Source organism: Hemicordylus capensis, chromosome 3 (assembly GCF_027244095.1).
Source record: "Hemicordylus capensis ecotype Gifberg chromosome 3, rHemCap1.1.pri, whole genome shotgun sequence".
NCBI lineage: Eukaryota > Metazoa > Chordata > Lepidosauria > Squamata > Cordylidae > Hemicordylus > Hemicordylus capensis.
The window spans coordinates 15,921,728-15,940,268 of NC_069659.1; the positions used below are offsets into that span (position 1 = coordinate 15,921,728).

At 46.0% G+C, this 18,541-nt stretch overlaps 1 protein-coding gene and 1 long non-coding RNA gene across 3 annotated transcripts in view; both read right to left on the bottom strand.

Moving 5' to 3' along the window:
- LOC128352089 (uncharacterized) overlaps nucleotides 1-3,724 on the bottom strand; it is a 75,845-nt gene extending 72,121 nt beyond the window's left edge. Inside the window, exon 1 of the long non-coding RNA XR_008320199.1 lies at nucleotides 3,289-3,724. This is a non-coding gene — a long non-coding RNA (uncharacterized LOC128352089). The remainder of the gene's footprint in view (nucleotides 1-3,288) is intronic.
- A 1,583-nt stretch (nucleotides 3,725-5,307) lies between these two features.
- FZD4 (frizzled class receptor 4) overlaps nucleotides 5,308-18,541 on the bottom strand; it is an 87,642-nt gene continuing 74,408 nt past the window's right edge. The window contains exon 3 of one of the 2 annotated variants that reach the window (XR_008319704.1): nucleotides 5,308-5,687. The gene's annotated coding sequence lies outside the window, so the exon portion shown is untranslated. Of the gene's footprint in view, nucleotides 5,688-11,419; nucleotides 11,651-18,541 lie in introns of those variants that run through there. The other variant, XR_008319702.1, reaches the window with a different exon arrangement.

Consider the following 18,541-nt stretch of genomic DNA (forward strand, 5'->3'; position numbering starts at 1 on the left):
CCCATCCCTATTAAAATGCCCAGAACGGAACAGCATTCCAAGTGAGGTTTGACCAGACCAGAGCAGAACAGAGTAGAACTACTTTCCTAATCATATTGAAAGTAATCATAAAAAGTAGTCATACTTTCCCAAATGTTTTTATGCCAGTCTCTGTAAGTAGGTGAAACAGAGGTTTTCCATTTGCTTGCCCATATCAAAAATGAATTGAAAAGTACAGTACAGTATACGGCAGCAGACTACTGTATCTGATATAATATGCAAAAGTACAGTACAGTATAGTAGACTATCCGATACCAAAATACATAAAAGAACCAAACGTTGGGTCTAAATACACAAAGAGAAGGTGATAAGCCATTTTTGGAAGGGTGGTATAGCAATCAAATAAATAATAAATAAAATAAAGTTTTTCTCAATGCCAAGAAAGCATCACTTGGGCGTTTTCCAGATTACACGCTGTCACATGTCCCATAAGTGTCCCTCCATATTGCCAGTGTTTTGACATTGTACTCGCTGTGCTGTCAGCAGGGTTCCATCCATATTTCCAATGTCTTGTTTCAGATTTTAATGATGTGTTATGGCCCTATAACATGGTAAAAGTGTTACAGGAAAGTAGCTGTATTTTTCCGTGGTAGGGAGGCTTGCAACGGAGTTTATGCGTTGCAGCGTGTTGCAGTATGGACAGTTCTCTCCCCCGCCCTGTGCTTGCTTCCTCTGCCCCCTTGCCATGGGGAGAGAGAAACAGGCAGGGAGAAATCTCGGCTTTCCCCTCCTTTCCTCCCCACAGATCCCAAACCCCACACCTCCCTCCTCCTCCGCTTGCTTGCTTCCAATATAACTTGAGCTTGTCAACACAGAAGGGAGGGGGAGGGAGGAGATTGTGGGGGGGGGGTTGTTATTATTATTTTTCCACCCGGGTTCTTTTGTGCAGCTCCCCTTGTGCGATCTGGCTACTTTGGCCAGAGATTCATACTAGTGCAGCTGAGCAGATTTCTGAACCCAACCCTTTCTTGTGAACATTTACTGAAGAGGAAGCCTATTGAACAAAATCATATACTTCTGTGCAATCCTACTTGCTTACTACAAGGCAAAGGGCAGGGAGAGAGAACAGTGACTTACCTAAAAGGAAACCCATTGAACTGAATCACGATTCATTTACTTCTCTGCAATCCCACAGCCCTCACTGGGAGGAGTGCTCGTCTCCCCCTCCCCCATTTATTTATTTATTTCTCTGGAGGCGCAAAAGTTCCTGTCTTTCCCCCGTTCTGGCTCACCACAGGATTCCCTTTCACTCCTCCCACCCGCCCAGACGCAGTTCCCTTGTTTTGTCACTCCACATGCACCCCACTCCACCTCTTTTTTTAATTTATTTTTTATTTCCCTGGTAATTACTCGCGCAAGATTGGAATGATGCAAGACAAAGTTAGGTTTTTGTTTTGGGACTGCGCTTCCCCCTGCTGGAGGATTTGCACAAGGCAGCCAAGAAGAGAGAAGGATGAGCAGCACTACCAAAAAAAATTTCCTGCCCCCACCCACTTCATTGGCCCAAATGGAGGCGGGGGAGGAGAGGGGCAGATAAATCCATTTCAGGGAGAATATGGACAGTCCTTCCTAGAAAACATGTTGCAATGGACAGGAAATATGAATGACTACCAGCCTACAGCGAAGCATTGAATAACGCTTTACTCTCCATTTTAAACAGAGAAAATGCCCTGGCAATTTCTATAGCTCAAGCTGAAGTAAGGGACACAGGAGCAGGTCAGAATGTTTTTTCCTCATCATCTGGCCACCCTATCATCTTCGTGTGCCTGGATTTTATATAATACACACACACACACACACACACACACACACACACGTGTATATATATGTATATGTGTGTGTATACACACACACCACCCCAAACTTGCATCTCTGGGTGGTTTACAGTAAAACATAAATTAAAGCAAGAATCAAACCATTAAATATTCTATTTTAAACAATTTAAAACAGAAAAAGCACTCCTCATTTGCCTCTTTCCTTCCTCTTAGGATAAGCAGATACAAAGAAGAGAGGGGGCTGCTGTACCCCCCAAAAGTTATGTAGAAGAGAGAATTTTGGCAAAGACATCTTGTCCCATGACGGTGTGGCAAAGAAGAGATACGTTACACCAGCAAAAAATCCCTTTTTTAACACATCAGTGAAAAAGTGACAAGAGTTAAGTCAGGGATTCTCAAACTTGGGTCCCCAGATGCTGCTGCTGGGGGTGATGGGTGCTGTAGTCCAACAGCATTGATTCTAGGGACTCAAGTTTGAGAGCCGTTGGATTATTAGGGTGTTGGGTCCAGGCAGCAGATGTAAAAACAATGCCAGCAGACTCCTGTAACTTTAACCCTGGACTTTGAAGAAGCAAGATAGAAAAAGCATTCACGCTTTTGAACTTTGGTGCTGGAGAAGACTTCTGAGGATACCGTGGACAGCCAGGAAAACAAACAAATGGATCCTAGAACAAATCAATCCAGAATTTTCACTCGAGACACAAATGACCAGGCTCAAACTTGTATCATACTTTGGACACATTATGCAAAAACCCAGCTCCCTTGAGAACTCCATCATGCTGGGGAAAGTTGAAGGAAAGAGAAGAAGAGAACGTCCAGCAGCAAGGTGGATGGACTCCATTACAACAGCAACGAATGCACCACTGAGAGAGCTTAAAGGCCAAGCTGAAGACAGATCATCCTGGAGAGAATCTATCTATGTAGTCGCTAAGAGTCGACACCAACTTGTCGGCACTTAATCAATCAAATCAATCAACTTTAACCCACCATAGAAGACAGGTAGAGGTTGCTTGCTTGGGCTTTGTCCAACACTTGAACTGCTAGCCTACACTGGATCTCTCTTTTCTGCAGCTGCTTATAGGACTTCTCCCTTCCTTGCACCTTGCCCCCGCCCCCCCGCAACAGAGAAGAGCGCGCCTTCCCTCCGGAGGGACTTTCTGAGCGCTCAGTCCAGCGATGCTGGGCTGGTTTAGCGCCAGCTCGCCAAACCGACAAGTGGGGAAAAAAGCTCAGCTGTGGGCTGCTTGCTCGTCCGAGGGGATCGCTCCTGAGACGGCAGTGAGAATTGCTTTCCCAAAGCTGTCAGCATGGCTTTGCTGTGGCAGGCAAGACCAGCCACCGTGGAGGCAAGCAGGTGAACCTCGCTTCGACCCGTGCTGCGGCTGCAACCCAAAGAAGCGCGGAGTAAACGGAAACCCGCACCGACCACATTCCTCACCTCCGCCCCCCAAATCAGCCCCCCCCCATCACTCACCCAGCACAGCCGAGGAAGGCAGCAGGAGCAGCAGCTGCAGGCAGAGCAGGAGCCCGGGGGTCCTCCCCGCGCCGCGCTGGCCCGTCTCCGGCAGCATCTTCGTAGGAGCCTTGTTACTCGAGAGGAGCGTAAGCAAGGAGGAGGGCGGCGGCTGGGAAACCCGGAGCCCGGCAGCTGTGCGGCTGGGCCGTCTCCCCCGCGCAGGCAAGTCCCGCTCGTTGCGGAGGGAGACGTCTCTAGCCCCGCGCCGAGAGAGGGCTACATCTCCGGCCCCAACTCCCCTCGCGTGCGGCTGGCGCCAGCTGCGAGCAGAGCGCATTTCTTCCCCTGATGGCGGGAGTCTGGGCGCGGGGCGGCGCTGAGCCGCCTTTCCGGAGCGCCAGACCCGAACGTGGCGTCCAGCCCCCTTCCCCTGCTCTTTGCTTCTCTCCCGCTGAATGGGGAGGGAGGAGGCGGGACACTCAACTCACCCTTCTCTCCCCACCCCCGCAATCCGCTTATTGGGAGGGGGCTGCGCAACACGTGCGTCTCCGTGGAGGGAGGCGGGGGGCTGCTGGTGCTACCTTCCCCCGACTGAGGGGGCTCAGGGGGTGACCAGGCGCCATGGAGAAGCTCGGTTTGTCATGTTTCCTTAGCGACAGTTCTCTTTCTATCCCCTGCCTCCAACTAGCTCAGGGTGGGGAGGAGAGTCTCCCTTGGATCCTCACAACAACCCTGCGAGGTAGGAGGAGGCTAGGTTGAGGGAGCGTGAGCGGCCCAACAGCAAGAGACCCAAACATTTGGCCTCACCTGGTGGTGGTGTGTGTGTCCGTGGAAATGGTAGCTGCCAGTGAAATCCTGATCTAGACCACAATGTCTGGGGTTGTGTGTGATGTTTTGCTCCCACCACAGGTCTGATTCGCACTGAGACCCCTGTGCAGAGGTGCACCTAGGTTATTTTGGGGCCTGGACCTAAAGGCCTTTGGAGGCCCCCCTACCTACCCACCCACCCAGTATTTTAAAGACATTTTTGACATGACCACACCACCCCGGGAAAAACTCAATAGGATTTGGAGGCCCCCCGGGGGATGTGAAAGCCCTGTGGCTTCTCTTTGCTCCAGGACAGAAGCTGCCTTTGCACCCAGACTCCAGCCCAGCTCTCTAAGTCCAAGGTGGCCAACCTTGGAGTTTTTTCCACAGTTGTTGGGACTGCCCCCATTGCATTTTTGTGGCTGGGGATGATGGGAGTTGTAGTCCGACAACAGCTGGAGAACCTCCGGTTAGCCACTCCTGCTCTAACCCTCCTAACACTTGACTCCTGCTCTGGAGTAAGACTGCTGCTCTGCATCTACCACTGATCTTCAGCTGGCGGCACTGTCATCAGTTTCCTTTTTGGGGTCCTTTTTTTAAAGACCCAGATTGAGGAAAATGTTACAGAAGAGAGGAAGCGTGAATACAAAAAGGACATGCACCATACACCTTTAATTTAGGGTTACCCGCTGACCAGAAACAATGACCGGGACTGTTCTTGTGCCATTTACAGTCACTGTATATGTAGAAAGAAGCAGGTGACTTGGGCTTGGGGGCAAGGAAGGAACCATCTGCTTATGACTTTTTCTATGTGAACTTCTTTGAGTATTTTGTTGTTGTTGAATAGTGGCATACAAATATTTGTAATATTTATTTATTTATTTATTGCATTTATAAACCACCCCATCCAGAGGCTCTGGGCGGTGTACAACAACTTTTAAAGAGACATAAAAACACACAATTCGAAATACAGTGCTAAAAACAATAGAAAAACACTTCAAAAGCCACTTAAAAACCATTTAGAACCAATTAAAATACTTTTAAAAACACTTTACAAACTTTGGAAGGTTTCTATTCCCTTGCCCTCTGTATGTTTGGGTTTGGGTTAGCAATACATCTACTACCACCAACCTTTCGGTTAACAGAGACAGAGACGATACCTCGGTTCGTATCCGAGTCACGGACACGAACCGAGGTATTGTCTCTGTCTCTGTTAACCGAAAGGTTGGTGGTAGTAGACTACGAACCTCCCCTATTGGGGGCAAGGGGTACCTGATACTCCAGCCAGGCCAAGCAAATAAGTTTTTAGGGCTCTCTTAAAGGCCGACAGCGAGACTAAACTGCGGCTATCTGCCGGGAGTGCATTCCATAGGCCAGGAACAGGACCTATTTGTGCCGCTGCAGATCAGACTGCTGTTATAGGCACCAGAGCAGGGGGTGGCAAAAAAGCTTGGAGAGAGGGCTGTAGCTTAGAGGCTTGGTATGCAGAAGATCCCAGGTTCAATCCATGGTGTCTCCAGAAAGGGCAGAGAAAGACGCCTGCCGGAAATCCTGGAGAGCTTCGTGTGGCCAACACGGAGTTGACTCTGTAGAAGGTAGCTTCACATGTCCTTAAAATAAAAGGAATAGCATCTTTGACAGAGCCACTGTGGAAACATAGGGAGATTATTCACACAATCAAAAACTGTGTTCTACCTGGGTTTGGGAGCTGTGTGTGTTCCCAGTTTCTGGTTGTGTGGAAGCAATATGAGAGGCTGAGGCGTAACTATAATAGGGCAAGGGGAGACAATTGTCTGGGGGCCCACTGCCTTGGGGGGTCCCCAGAGGCAAGTCACATGACTGACTCCCCCAACTGCATACCCGCCAGGGCTTCCTTCAGCTGTATTCATCCTCCAAAATTGATGTGAGTGTTAAGACCTGGAGCTACCAGAACAGCATGTCTTACTCTAGTACCATTAAATGAGTGGCATCATCCACAATTTACAAAACCTTTAAAAAAATAATTTAGGATGATGTTCCAAAATGGATGATGTCCCTAAAATGGGGGGCCCCCATTTTAAAATCTTGTCTCTGGGCGCACTCCAACCTTGCTACGCCCCTGACCTGGGTAGAAGTGATTGTCTGGAAGCAAGGGAGGAGGAAAAGCTACCCAGGTTTTCCATCTACCTTGCTTCCACACAACCAAAAATTGGGAGCACACACAGCTCCCAAACCTGGGTAGAATGCAGTTTTTGATTGTGTGGATGTCTTCATTGTCTGGTACACATGAAGAGAAGAGTTATAATTATGCCTGAGTGAATATGGATGTGTTCACAAACACTTTTTTTTTTAAAGGCCAGACACTAAATAGGAGGAATGACTGTTTGGTGGATGTAGATGCTATTTCCCGCAGTCTCACATGATGATGTTGGATTGCTGTCAGGCCACTTTTGGATGTTTGATGGGAAGAGGGAAGGTTGCTCCAGGGGCTGAGAGGAGAAGCTAGAAGAGATCACTCAGGAAAGTGCTTTGTTTATCTAAGAAAAAACTATGGGGAATTGAGAGGGGAGGCAGAATGTAGTTTGGGTAACTTCGTAGTAGAGCATCTGCTTTGCATGCATAAACTACCGTGGTATATAAATCCAGCAATAAATAAATATATCCAACTTCAGTCTTTGGCATCTCCGGGTAGGGCTGCGAAAGACTACTATTAAGAACATAAGAACAACCCTGCTGGATCAGGCCCAAGGCCCATCTAGTCCAGCATCCTGTTTCACACAGTGACCCACCAGATGCCACAGAGAGCCTGCAGGCAGGAGTTGAGGGCATGCCCTCTCTCCTGCTGTTACTCCCCTGCAACTGGTACTCAGAAGCATCCTGCCTTTGAGGCTAGAGGTGGCCTGTAGCCCAGCTAGCAGCCATTGATAGACCTCTCCTCCAAGAAGTTATCCAAACTCCTCTTAAAGCCATCCAGGTTGTTGGCTGTCACCACATCTTGTGGCAGAGAATTCCACAAGTTGATTATGCATTGTGTGGAAAACGTACCTCCGTTTGCTGGTCCTAAATTTCCTGGCAATCAATTTCATGGGATGACCCCTGCTTCTAGTGTTATGGAAGAGGGAGAAGAATTTCTCTCTATCCACTTTCTCTACACCATGCATTATTTTATAGACCTCTGTCATGTCTCCCCATAGTCATCTTTTTTCTAAACTAAATAGCCCGAGGTGTTGTAGCCTTGCCTTATAAGAAAGGTGCTCTAGGCCCTTGATCATCTTGGTTGCCCTCTTCTGCACCTTTCCCAGTTCTACAATGTCCTTTTTAGATGTGGTGACCAGAATTGTACACAGTACTCCAAGTGTGGTCGCACCATAGTTTTGTATAAGGGCATTATAATATTCGCAGTTTTATTTTCCATCCTCTTCCTAATGATCCCTAGCATGGAATTGTCCTTTTTCACAGCTGCCACACATTGAATCGACACTTTCAATGAGCTGTCCACCACGACCCCAAGATCCCTCTCCTGGTCAGTCAACGACAGCTCAGATCCCATCAACGTATTCTTGAAGTATACACTCCTGCCTGAAATTTTGAAGAGACACTGCCAGTCAGTGTAGACGATGATGAGCTAAGTGTCCTAATGGTCTGACTCAGCAGAAGGCAGCTATGTTTTAAAATTACAATATTATATTGTTGCCAACTATGAAGACCTTATCTGGGTGGAAAATAGATCTCCTGGACCATGAACATGCTTTGCTATCTTGTATATACTGGTCTACAACCATAATAAAGATTGATTTGATTTGATTTGCTATCTTGTACTTTGGTTCTTATGTTTTCCTCTTGGATAAGGAACCATATCCAAGTGGTGTATACTATGAACATGCATTTTGTATGAATGTACCAGATAACTAATTGAAGGAATATCTACCCTGACCTTGGCCATCCAAACTCACATTGCAACAAAGTGGTTTTTCACATCCTCCTTCCAGCAAGACATTCGTGGGTATTTCATTATGGCTTTGTGCTCTTATGTGCTTCCTGAAAATTATTCTTAATTGACTGATGTCAAAGAGAGTGAGGCTATCAAAGGTGAAGTGAGGCTGAACAACACATGTCAGTGAACATCAGCATGGAATGGATCTGACATTTAAAATAACAGAATACTCTTCTGGTCTTTAAAGCATAAACAAGTTGCTAATGGGAAGCACAGTGATCTTTGTATGACATTTTTTTGTGTGTATCTTTGAAAGAAAGCTCGCAGTTGCCAATATGGCAGTTTTTTCACAGTTATTCATAGCTGAGTTCTCTTTACCAGAAATAAAGGACTAGCCAACATGAGGTCTGTCATTGGCTACTAGTTGGAGGGCTAAAGGCCACCTCTAGCCTCAAAGGCAGGATGCCTCTGAGTACCAGTAACAGCAGGAGGGAGGGCATGCCCTCAACTCCTGCCTGTGGCTTCCAGCAGCATCTGGTGGGCCACTGTGCAAAACAGGATGCTGGTCTAGATGGGCCTTGGGCCTGATCCAGCAGGGCTGTTCTTATGTTCTTATCACACTGTTCAGTTTGATTGTACTTTCCTCTGGCCCAAGAGATGAGAAAGTTAATTTTTGAAAAACACTGTACATGTACTGGCTAAGCATAGAGTTCCCAACCATTTTGTATCTTAATGCCCCAGTGGTAGCAAGCATGAATTGTCCCCTTTGCTAAGCAGGGTCTGCCCTGGTTTGCATTTGAATGGGTGACTAAATGTGAGCACTGTAAGAGATTCCCCTTAAGGGATGGGGCTGTTCTGGGAAGAGCACCTGCATGCTTGCATGTAGAAGCTTCCAAGTTCCCTCCCTGGCAGCATCTCCAAGATAGGACTGGGAGAGACTTATATCTGCAAGCTTGGAGAAGCTGCTGCCAGTCTGGGTAGACAATACTGAGCTAGATGGACCAATGGTCTGACTCAATATAAGGCAGCTTCCTATCTTTCTATGTTCTTATATCACAGTGAATGATCCTGGGTCCAGACTCTGTCCAGACTCCACCCTCTTCCCCTGGACTAGGAAAAACCTTGCTGCAGCACTGTGTGGAGAGCCCTGTCTGAGAGCTGTATAAACCCTTATAAAAATTGCATTCTCAACACATGTGTGCAACCTCAATTCATGCTAGTCAAAGTGCAACAGACAACACGCCAACCACTGAAACGTATGTCCTGTCAATTATGTCATAGTAGGCATAGAACTGCTGGTTTAAGTTACACAAATGTGTGTTCTAGAATGTCATGTTAGAGGTGGGGAGCCAGTCTTGCAGTAGCAAGCATGAATCCCCTTTGCTAAGCAGGGTCTGCCTTGGTTTGCATGTGGATGGGTGACTAATAGATATGAGCACTGTCTGCTGTGAGATATTCCCCTTAGGGGAGGAGGCCATAGCTCAGTGATAGAGCATCTGCTTTGCATGCAGAAGTTCCAGGTCCAATGTTTGGCAGCATCTCCAATTAGGGCTGGGAGAGACTCCTGCCTGAAACCTTGGAGAATTGCTGCCAGTCAGTGTAGACAATATGGAGTTAGATGGACCAATGGTCTCACTTGGTAGAAGACAGCTTCTTATGTTCCAGTGTAGCCATTAGCTGGGGCTGAAAAGCCAGGAGACACCAGATTCTGACATGTGCCATGCCTGACTCAAAGACGATGTCAGGCTTGACTCCTAACCCTCCAGTTGTGCCAAATGCTGATTCTGCTCCACATCTTAACATAGCAATGTTTTTGTTCTAGCAAGTTCCTTTTTTCCTAGTTTAAACATGACCCTATTTCCCCATTGTTGTTAACTGCCCTGGAGTCTTCAGACAAAGGGCAGAATGATAATGATAATGAGAATTGAGCTCCCTCGCAGCTCAGGCGGAAGAGGAATGCTGCAAGTCCATCAAACAGTAGAGGAGGAGAAAAGAGGCCTTGAAGAATATATCAAGGACAGTGAAGAAGATGCACTTCAAATGGTCAACAATGAGAAACTATTAAACACCAAAGAAACAAAACAGTCCTACAAGAAAGAACAAGCAAAGAACCGAGCAGAAAAATGGAAAAACAAGCCACTGCATGGTCAATATTTGCACGATATAACTGGAAAATCAAATATCACCAAGACCTGTCAGTGGCTCAAGACAGGCAACTTGAAGAAAGAAACAGAGGGTTTAATACTGGCTGCACAAGAACAGGAACGAAGAACAAATGCAATAAGAGCAAAAGTAGAAAAAAACAACAACAAACAGCAAGTGCTGCCTTGTAAAGAAGTGGATGAAACATTGGACCACCTAATCAGCTGTTGCAAAAAGATCGCACAAACTGACTACAAACAAAGGCATGACAAGGTAGCAGCAATGACATATTGGAACATCTGCAAAAAAATACAAGCTACCTGCAGCCAAAGACTGGTGATACTACAAAACTGAAAAAGTTGTAGAAAATGAAGATGTAAAAATATGGGACTTCTGACTACAAATAGATAAACATCTGCTACACAATACACCAGATATAACTGTAGTTGAGAAGAAAGAAAAACAAGTCAAAATAACTGACATAGCAATACCAGGTGACAGCAGAATAGAAGAAAAAGTAATAGGAAAAAATAACAAAATATAAAGATCTTCAAATCGAAATTGAAAGGTTGTGGCAGAAGAAGACCAAAATAATCCCAGTAGTAATTGGCACCCTAGGTGCAATTCGAAAACACCTTGAAGAGCACCTCAATACCATAGGGGCCACGGAAATTACCATCAGTCAATTACAAAAAGCAGCTTTACTGGGAACAGCTTATATTTTGTGATGATATTTATAACATTGACAATAAAATTCTGGCATCCCAGGTCCTTGGGATGGACTCGATGTCTGGATAAAACATACCAGTCCATAACATATATCTGACTGTGTATAATAATAATAATAATAATAATAGTAGTAGTAGTAGTAGAAGATATTATTTATTAGCTGCCATAACAGATTGTTCGCTGGGTGGCTTACAACCCATAAAAACATGAGATTAAAACACACAACAAATTAAATCATAACAGGGAGGAGAAAATACAAAATACAATACACAATAATTTAAAAGACTTAAAACAACAACAACAACAACAACCAGTTAAAATCAGATCAAAATTTAAAAATTTAAAAGACCTGAGTGTAGGGATGTCCCCCGCCCTGCCCCTTTCCCCCTGTCGGCGCTCTCATAAAAAGCAGGCATGCGGGACTGCAGCAACCCCTCCCTGCACCCCAGTCAGCGTCATCATGGAAGTGGCCAATGCGTCTGTGCATGAGCACATCAACGTGAGCACATGCATCGGCCACTTCTGTGGCAATGCTGACCAAGGCGCAGGGAGGGACGCTGCAGTCCCACACGCCCACTTTTTACAAGAGCACTGACGGGGAAAGTGGTGGGGCGGGGGCTGGCAGGTAGACAGCGCCTCCCCTGCCCCTGAAAGAAAACCCCCTGCCCTCCAAACCAGCTCGAACGCCAGTCCACGACTCCACAAAACCGGTTCGACGCTCCTAGGAAGGCTCCGAATGGTTCTGTGCACATCTCTACCTGAGTGAACAAAAAGGTCTTCGCCTGGTGTCTGAAAGAACAAAGTGATGAAGTCAGGTTAACCTCACTGAGGAGGCTATTCCATCAATGGGGTGCAACCACTGAAAAGGCCCTTTCCCTAGTAACCACCCACCTCATCTCTTTTGGCAAGGGCACTCAGAGGAGGGCCTCCAGAGAAGATCTTAAAATATTAAGTATAAAAGCATTAAGTAAATAAATCTGTCAGATTCTCCCAGCTCCTGACCCACTAGATTCCTCCAGGTTCCACCCTGACACTGTCGGATTTTACTTAGGCTGTGGGCAAAACCCAGAGCGCAACAAGCCAAGTTTTTCAAGCCAAGTTTTTCAAACAAATCAAACATTGATAGCCCTGGTTAAGAGACAGCATGAATTGCAAAGTCTCCAATTCATCTCTCTTCTCAGACAGAGGTGGAGCAAGGCAGAAGAAACTGTGGCCGCGTCCTCCTTTGGCAGACTGTTAAAGAGACAGCACAGGGGGCTTCTCCCGATTTCAACCTGGCAAGCCTACCCTTTACCCAAGACAGAATTATTTCCAGTCATTTCTATAGCCTTTTGAGTATGCAGAGGGAGGCTGAAGAGAGACTTATCATATAACATGTTAAGACCAGTGGGACTAGTTTGAGTGGGGTCCTCCCCTTGTTCTACAGAAATGTACCTTATTCTGTCCTGAGGTGAGATATTTAAAAACTGGCAAGTTTTGAGGGTGGTTCAGACTGAAATGAGGAACAGCAACTTGCAGAGGGTGCATATTGGTCAGCACCTATCACGTCACTGACACACTTTCCACAAATCCTCAGCACAGGTATGCAATTCTTTTGTTGTTAATTGAAATAAGGGAAGTGTGTGTGTCATAAGAGGGGTGTGTGTGTGTGTTTGTGTGTGTGTGTGCGCGCGCGCTTTAAACATCCTTTTTAAAAGGCAGACAGCCTGTCTAATGCATGAGGAGAGAGGCAGTATTGATGTTTGAGCAACCACTGAGAGGCCTAATATGTAGGTATATAAACCAGGGATGTGGATTTGCACTGAACATTTTACAATAACCTAAACCAACTGGGATCTGATTTCACACGTTTGGCCTTATATCTAATAAACTGAACTACAACAGTGTGCCATGTTAATTTGAGATGCCATAGAACTATCCCAAAAATATTTCCAGTTGCCACAAGTGTTTGAACAGCGATAATGTATTAGGGAGAAATTTCAGTAAGTTTGCCTAATGTAATTTAAATGCTGTATACGAACACATTTGAATATATAGCTTTACCTGAAATGATTTTTATTGAAATACTTGTAAATATCTGAAGATATGACAGTGGCATGCAAGGGCGAGGATGAACGCATTTCATAAAGTTAACATACTAAGAGTTATGCATGCATATTTATGATTATTATATATGCACACATGTTTTCTAGGAACAATTATAACTTTGAAACTGCCCAGTTGAACTGGAAATTGTATCCCTCCATTATGTTCCAAACAATTTTCATGAAGCAATGAATTTTTTTAGAAACAAGGAGTTTTCTGAAATGTTTCTAAAACAGGAAAAACTGCAGAACAAATATTTCTGGAAAGTTTTCCGTTCAGATTAGACATTCAGATAAACATATTTCCAGTTGCCTCCAAACACACACCCTGGCATCCAGTGAAGGTTAAACATTTACCAAAACCAATCAAATCTCTCTTGTGGGAAGTCTTTAGCCCTTGAATGCAGTCAGTCATATGCCTGATTCAGACATTATCCAGAAGCCCTGCTATAGCCATGTACCATGGGGAGAAGGGGGAGGAAGTTCCGCCCCCACCAAGTCAGTCACCTGGATGCCCCACCACTCACATCTCACGCTTACAGCTGTGCTTGTCTGAAGAGGGAAAAGCCCTCCCCGTGATGGCGGGCACATCTGTGATTGTGAGATCGATCCAGCCTTGCAATTATGCCTGTGCCCGCCATCACAGAGAGGGCTCTTCCCTCTTCAGACAAGCCCCACTATAAGCATGAGCAGTGGGGTGCCTGGGTGAATGACACGATGGGGAGGGACTTCCTCCCCCTTTGTGCCGGAGCTAGGATTCTGGCAGCATCCGCTCTCAGCTGCAATGTCTCATAGTGATGACTGGGGGGGTTTCGGGTCATGGTTAAAAGTGCTGAACTCCTCCCCTCTTTATTCTTCCTGTGTTGGTTGCCATTTTGTCTCTCCAGAGATGGTTGTTTGTAGGGATGTGCAAAAAATTTCGGGCACAGAACGATCTGTGCCCGAAACGAACAATTTCGAGTGATTCGGGGCTGAACCGAATCACCCCCGATGTCCCCCAAATTTTTTCGGGCATGAGCCGAATCACCCGAATTTCGGGCACAAAAAATTCGGGTGATTCGGTTCATGGTTGATTTTTAGCGATTTTTTAAAGTTTTAGTGACTTTGGGGCAGTTCGGGGGCATAGCATGGGATTTGGGCAAAAGGAGTGGGGTGGGGTGGTAGTGCATAATGGGTGCAGGCTACCACCCCAATTTCAGGGGGATTGGGCAAAGGGCTGATTTTTGGTAAATTTCTGAAAATTTCATGTCTTTGGGGCAGATTGGGGCATATTGGGGCAGAAAGTGGGGGCTGGGGCAGAATAGTGGGGTGGGGTGGTAGTGCCTAATGGGTGCAGGCTACCACCCCAATTTCAGGGGGTTTGGACAAAGGGGTGATTTTTTGAGAATTTTTGAAGTTTTGGTGACTTTGGGGCAGTTTGGGGGCAGAAAGTGGATCTGCCCCAAAATAGTGGGGTGGGGTGGTAGTGCCTCATGGGTGGAGGCTACCACACCAATTTCAGGGGGATTGGGCAGAGGGCTGATTTTTTGAGAATTTTTGAAGTTTGGGTGTCTTTGGGGCAGATTGGGGGCAGAAAGTGGATCTGCCCCAAAGGAGTGGGGTGGGCTGGTAGATAGTGCCTGATGATAGAATGAGAATTCACACCTCAGAAAAAACTTCTGAGGTGTGAATTCTCGTTCTATCATAGCAAATGAGATTTTTTTCTATTAAACAACTCTCATGACCCCACTTTCACTTTTTCACACTTTCCTTTACTATGAATAATATGAGGAAGTAATCAATTTAGCACACTTCACCTTATGAAGACAAACCTCATACAAATAAATTCACCATAATTCACCCCTCTGCCCAATCACTCTTAAATTGGGGATGGGTGGTAGCCTCCAGCCATCAGGCACTATCTACCAGCCCACCCCACTCCTTTGGGGCAGATCCACTTTCTGCCCCCAATCTGCCCCAAAGACACCCAAACTTCAAAAATTCTCAAAAAATCAGCCCTCTGCCCAATCCCCCTGAAATTGGTGTGGTAGCCTCCACCCATGAGGCACTACCACCCCACCCCACTATTTTGGGGCAGATCCACTTTCTGCCCCCAAACTGCCCCAAAGTCACCAAAACTTCAAAAATTCTAAAAAAATCACCCCTTTGTCCAAACCCCCTGAAATTGGGGTGGTAGCCTGCACCCATTAGGCACTACCACCCCACCCCACTATTCTGCCCTATCCCCCACTTTCTGCCCCAATATGCCCCAATCTGCCCCAAAGACATGAAATTTTCAGAAATTTACCAAAAATCAGCCCTTTGCCCAATCCCCCTGAAATTGGGGTGGTAGCCTGCACCCATTATGCACTACCACCCCACCCCACTCCTTTTGCCCAAATCCCATGCTATGCCCCCGAACTGCCCCAAAGTCACTAAAACTTTAAAAATTCACAAAAAATCAGGACTTTGCCCAATCCCCCTGAAATTGGGGTGGTAGACTCTACCCATTGGGCACTACCACCCCACCCCAAAATTTTGCCCCTGGGCCCCTTTTTACCCCCCGAATCGATTCAGATTCGGATTCGGATTAAATCCGAATCCGAACCGAATCAAGGGTGATTCGGGTGACCCAGATTCGGGCACAAAACAGAACGGGGGTGATTCGGCTCGGGTCCAAGCCGAATCACCCAAAAATCCGAATTGCACACCCCTAGTTGTTTGTTCTGATCTCTCTCTTCAGCCATGAGCTACAGCTGAAATAAAGTTGCAGGCTTTTTCACATTTGTTTGTAACCATATCTTTAAATAAATCCTTGTAGTTCTTCAATATGAAAGAATTGTCTCAAGACCTCTTGCTTTGCTGCTTTCTCACCAAAATGGTTTTGCTTTGCTATTTGCAAAATAGCAAAATATTTGCTGCCAATAGGCTTCTGGGCAAAATACAAAGTGCTAGTTATAACTTATAAAGCCCCAAATGGCTTAGGCCCTGGATATCTAAGAGTACGTCTTCTTCATTATGAGCCCCACCGCCCATGTCCGGAGAGATCCGTCTCCAGTTGCCGCCAACTTGGCTAGTGGCCACATGGGGATGGGCTTTCTCGGTTGCTGCCCCGAGACTGTGGAATGCGCTCCCTACTGAGATACGATCCTCCCCATCTCTGGCAATTTTTAGAAAGCATTTGAAAACCCACCTCTTCACCTAAGCTTTTTCAGTTCCTTAAAATTTTAAGGTTTTAATTTGTACATGATTTTTAAATTGTTAAATTGTTTTAAGTTTTTGTATATGTTTTAACTTGTTTTATGCTATTGTTAACCGCCCAGAGATGAAAGTTTGGGGTGGTGTACAAATAATACATAATACATAATACATAAATAAAATAAATTTGGGGACGGAACTGCCATTCTTCCCCTACTCTTTGTCCCACTGTAGATGGCTACAGTGAGGCTAATAACATCTGAAGGAGGCTTCGCAAACACAGGAAAAGAGGGGACTATATATATGAATGACATCATGAGTCAGCTGATCTCTTACAAAAAGAGAGTATGAGGATCTGCCTTGGTTTGATATGCATATATTGATTATTGTTTGTGCTTACGTTATTTGTAGCTTTAATACAGGTTTATTTTCATATGTTTGTTTTGTCACATTCCCAGGCACAGCCTTAGGTCAAAACCCTAGTGAAAGATTAGCTGCAATTCCAGACCTAAATCTTGTTAAATCAGCAACAGCAAAAACAGGCCCTCTGGTCTCTGGACAAAACTACTAACAAGAAAGGAAAGTGAAACTCAATCAAACCAACCCATCTCTTCCTAAGGAGCTGCTCCCACACTCTTCAGCAGGGAAACATAATCAAATTCTCAGTTGTTCACAACATAACAGTACAAGCAGTCCCGAAACAATCAAAATGGCTTTCCTTCTCCTGCAGCAGGCTTACTCTCTCAGGTCCTCACCATGGGCCTAATTACTATACAAAATTAATAAGCCGAGACATCAGCAAATGCTCAGCAGTCTGATACAATTACAACCAAATGACTTTACCTCAAGAAAGTTCCCACACACTGTTACTGTCAGTCTTCATTAAGATCCTGCTTGCTGATGTCTAGCAAGCACAGAAACATATTGCTTCACGGAAAGTTCCCGGGAGGAAGCCGTGTGGTGCATCATCAGTGCATCAGCATGGGAGGGAAAAATCACTGTTCATCTTAGATAGATGGATTATGAAATGTAAAGCTCCTGTGAGTAAGATGCAGATAATCAAACCAAACACCCAGCAAGTGATGGAAAACATACCACAAGGCAACACCCTCTGAACCTTAAAGCGTCAAGATATGACTTAAATCTGACAAACCATATAAAGATTCAGTTGCTACTTCTAACTATATTACTCAAGGCAGGGGCGTAGCAAGGTTGGAGTGGGCCCAGAGACAAGATTTTAAAATGGCCCCCCCTCACTGAAGTTCAGCTCATGTAGTAATGAAATCTTAAATGAGGCTGAATAGTGGTAACAAAAAGCATACACACACACACACACACACACACACACACACACACACACCCCTATGTGCCACAATAGAACATCATCCTAAATTATTTTTTTTAAAAAGTTTTGTAAATTGTGGACGATGCAAGTCATTTAATAGTACTAGAGAAAGACCTGCTGTTCTGGTAGCTCCAGGTCTTAACACTCACATCAGTTTTGGAGGATGAATACAACTGAAGGAAGCCCGGGTGGGTGCGTGGCTGGGGGAGTCAGTCATGTGACTTGCCTCTGGGGGGGCCCCCAAGGCAGTGGGCCCCCAGACAACTGTCTCTCCTTGCCCTATGATAGTTACGCCACTGACTCAAGGCCTTGTGCATGGTGAGAGAGAGTGCCCACACATCACACAGACATGCACACAACATTGCAAACTCAGCCAGTCATTCCCAAAAGGCACCTTAGTGCTTCTGCATACGATAGCTCAGGTATCCATGCTAACTGCAAAACAAAGACTGGATCTTCCTTCCTGGCTTTGTATCCTCGGATTCTGGCAACCCGGGCTGCTCCTTCCATGAGGCAAGGTGAGACAGTCATCTCAAGTGGCAGATGCAGGGGGTGGTAGCGCCTTGCCACCCCACCTGCCTGCTCACTGCCACGGATATATATATTCTGTCTCTCTGACTACACTGCAAGATCTGCCACCCTCTGTTGCCCCTGCTTCTGCAGTGACCTGTTTCTAATCTCCTCATTTCAGGACAGTAGAGTGGAGCTGGCAGTGGGGAGAAGCTTGCTCTGGGAGAAAGTGGTGGCACTCGGTGTCTTTCTTGTGGGGCCCAAAGGCCCGGGCCCACCCTGATGGCAACGGGCTGCACAATCCTGGCTGGGTTGTAACTTTAAATATGTAATGTGCAGGCTGAGGATGTAACTTTCCAAGTGCCACCCATTCAACACTGATTTAATCAGCGGGAGAGGAGCTGGTCTTATGGAAGTGCGCATGAATGGTCTCTTTTGCTAAGCTGGGTCTGCCTTGATTTGTGTTTGGATGGGTGACTGCATGTGAACTTTGTGAGAGAAATCCTCCTTAGGAGATGGAGCCATAGCTCAGTGGAAGAGCCCTAGGTTCGATCCCAGGCAGCA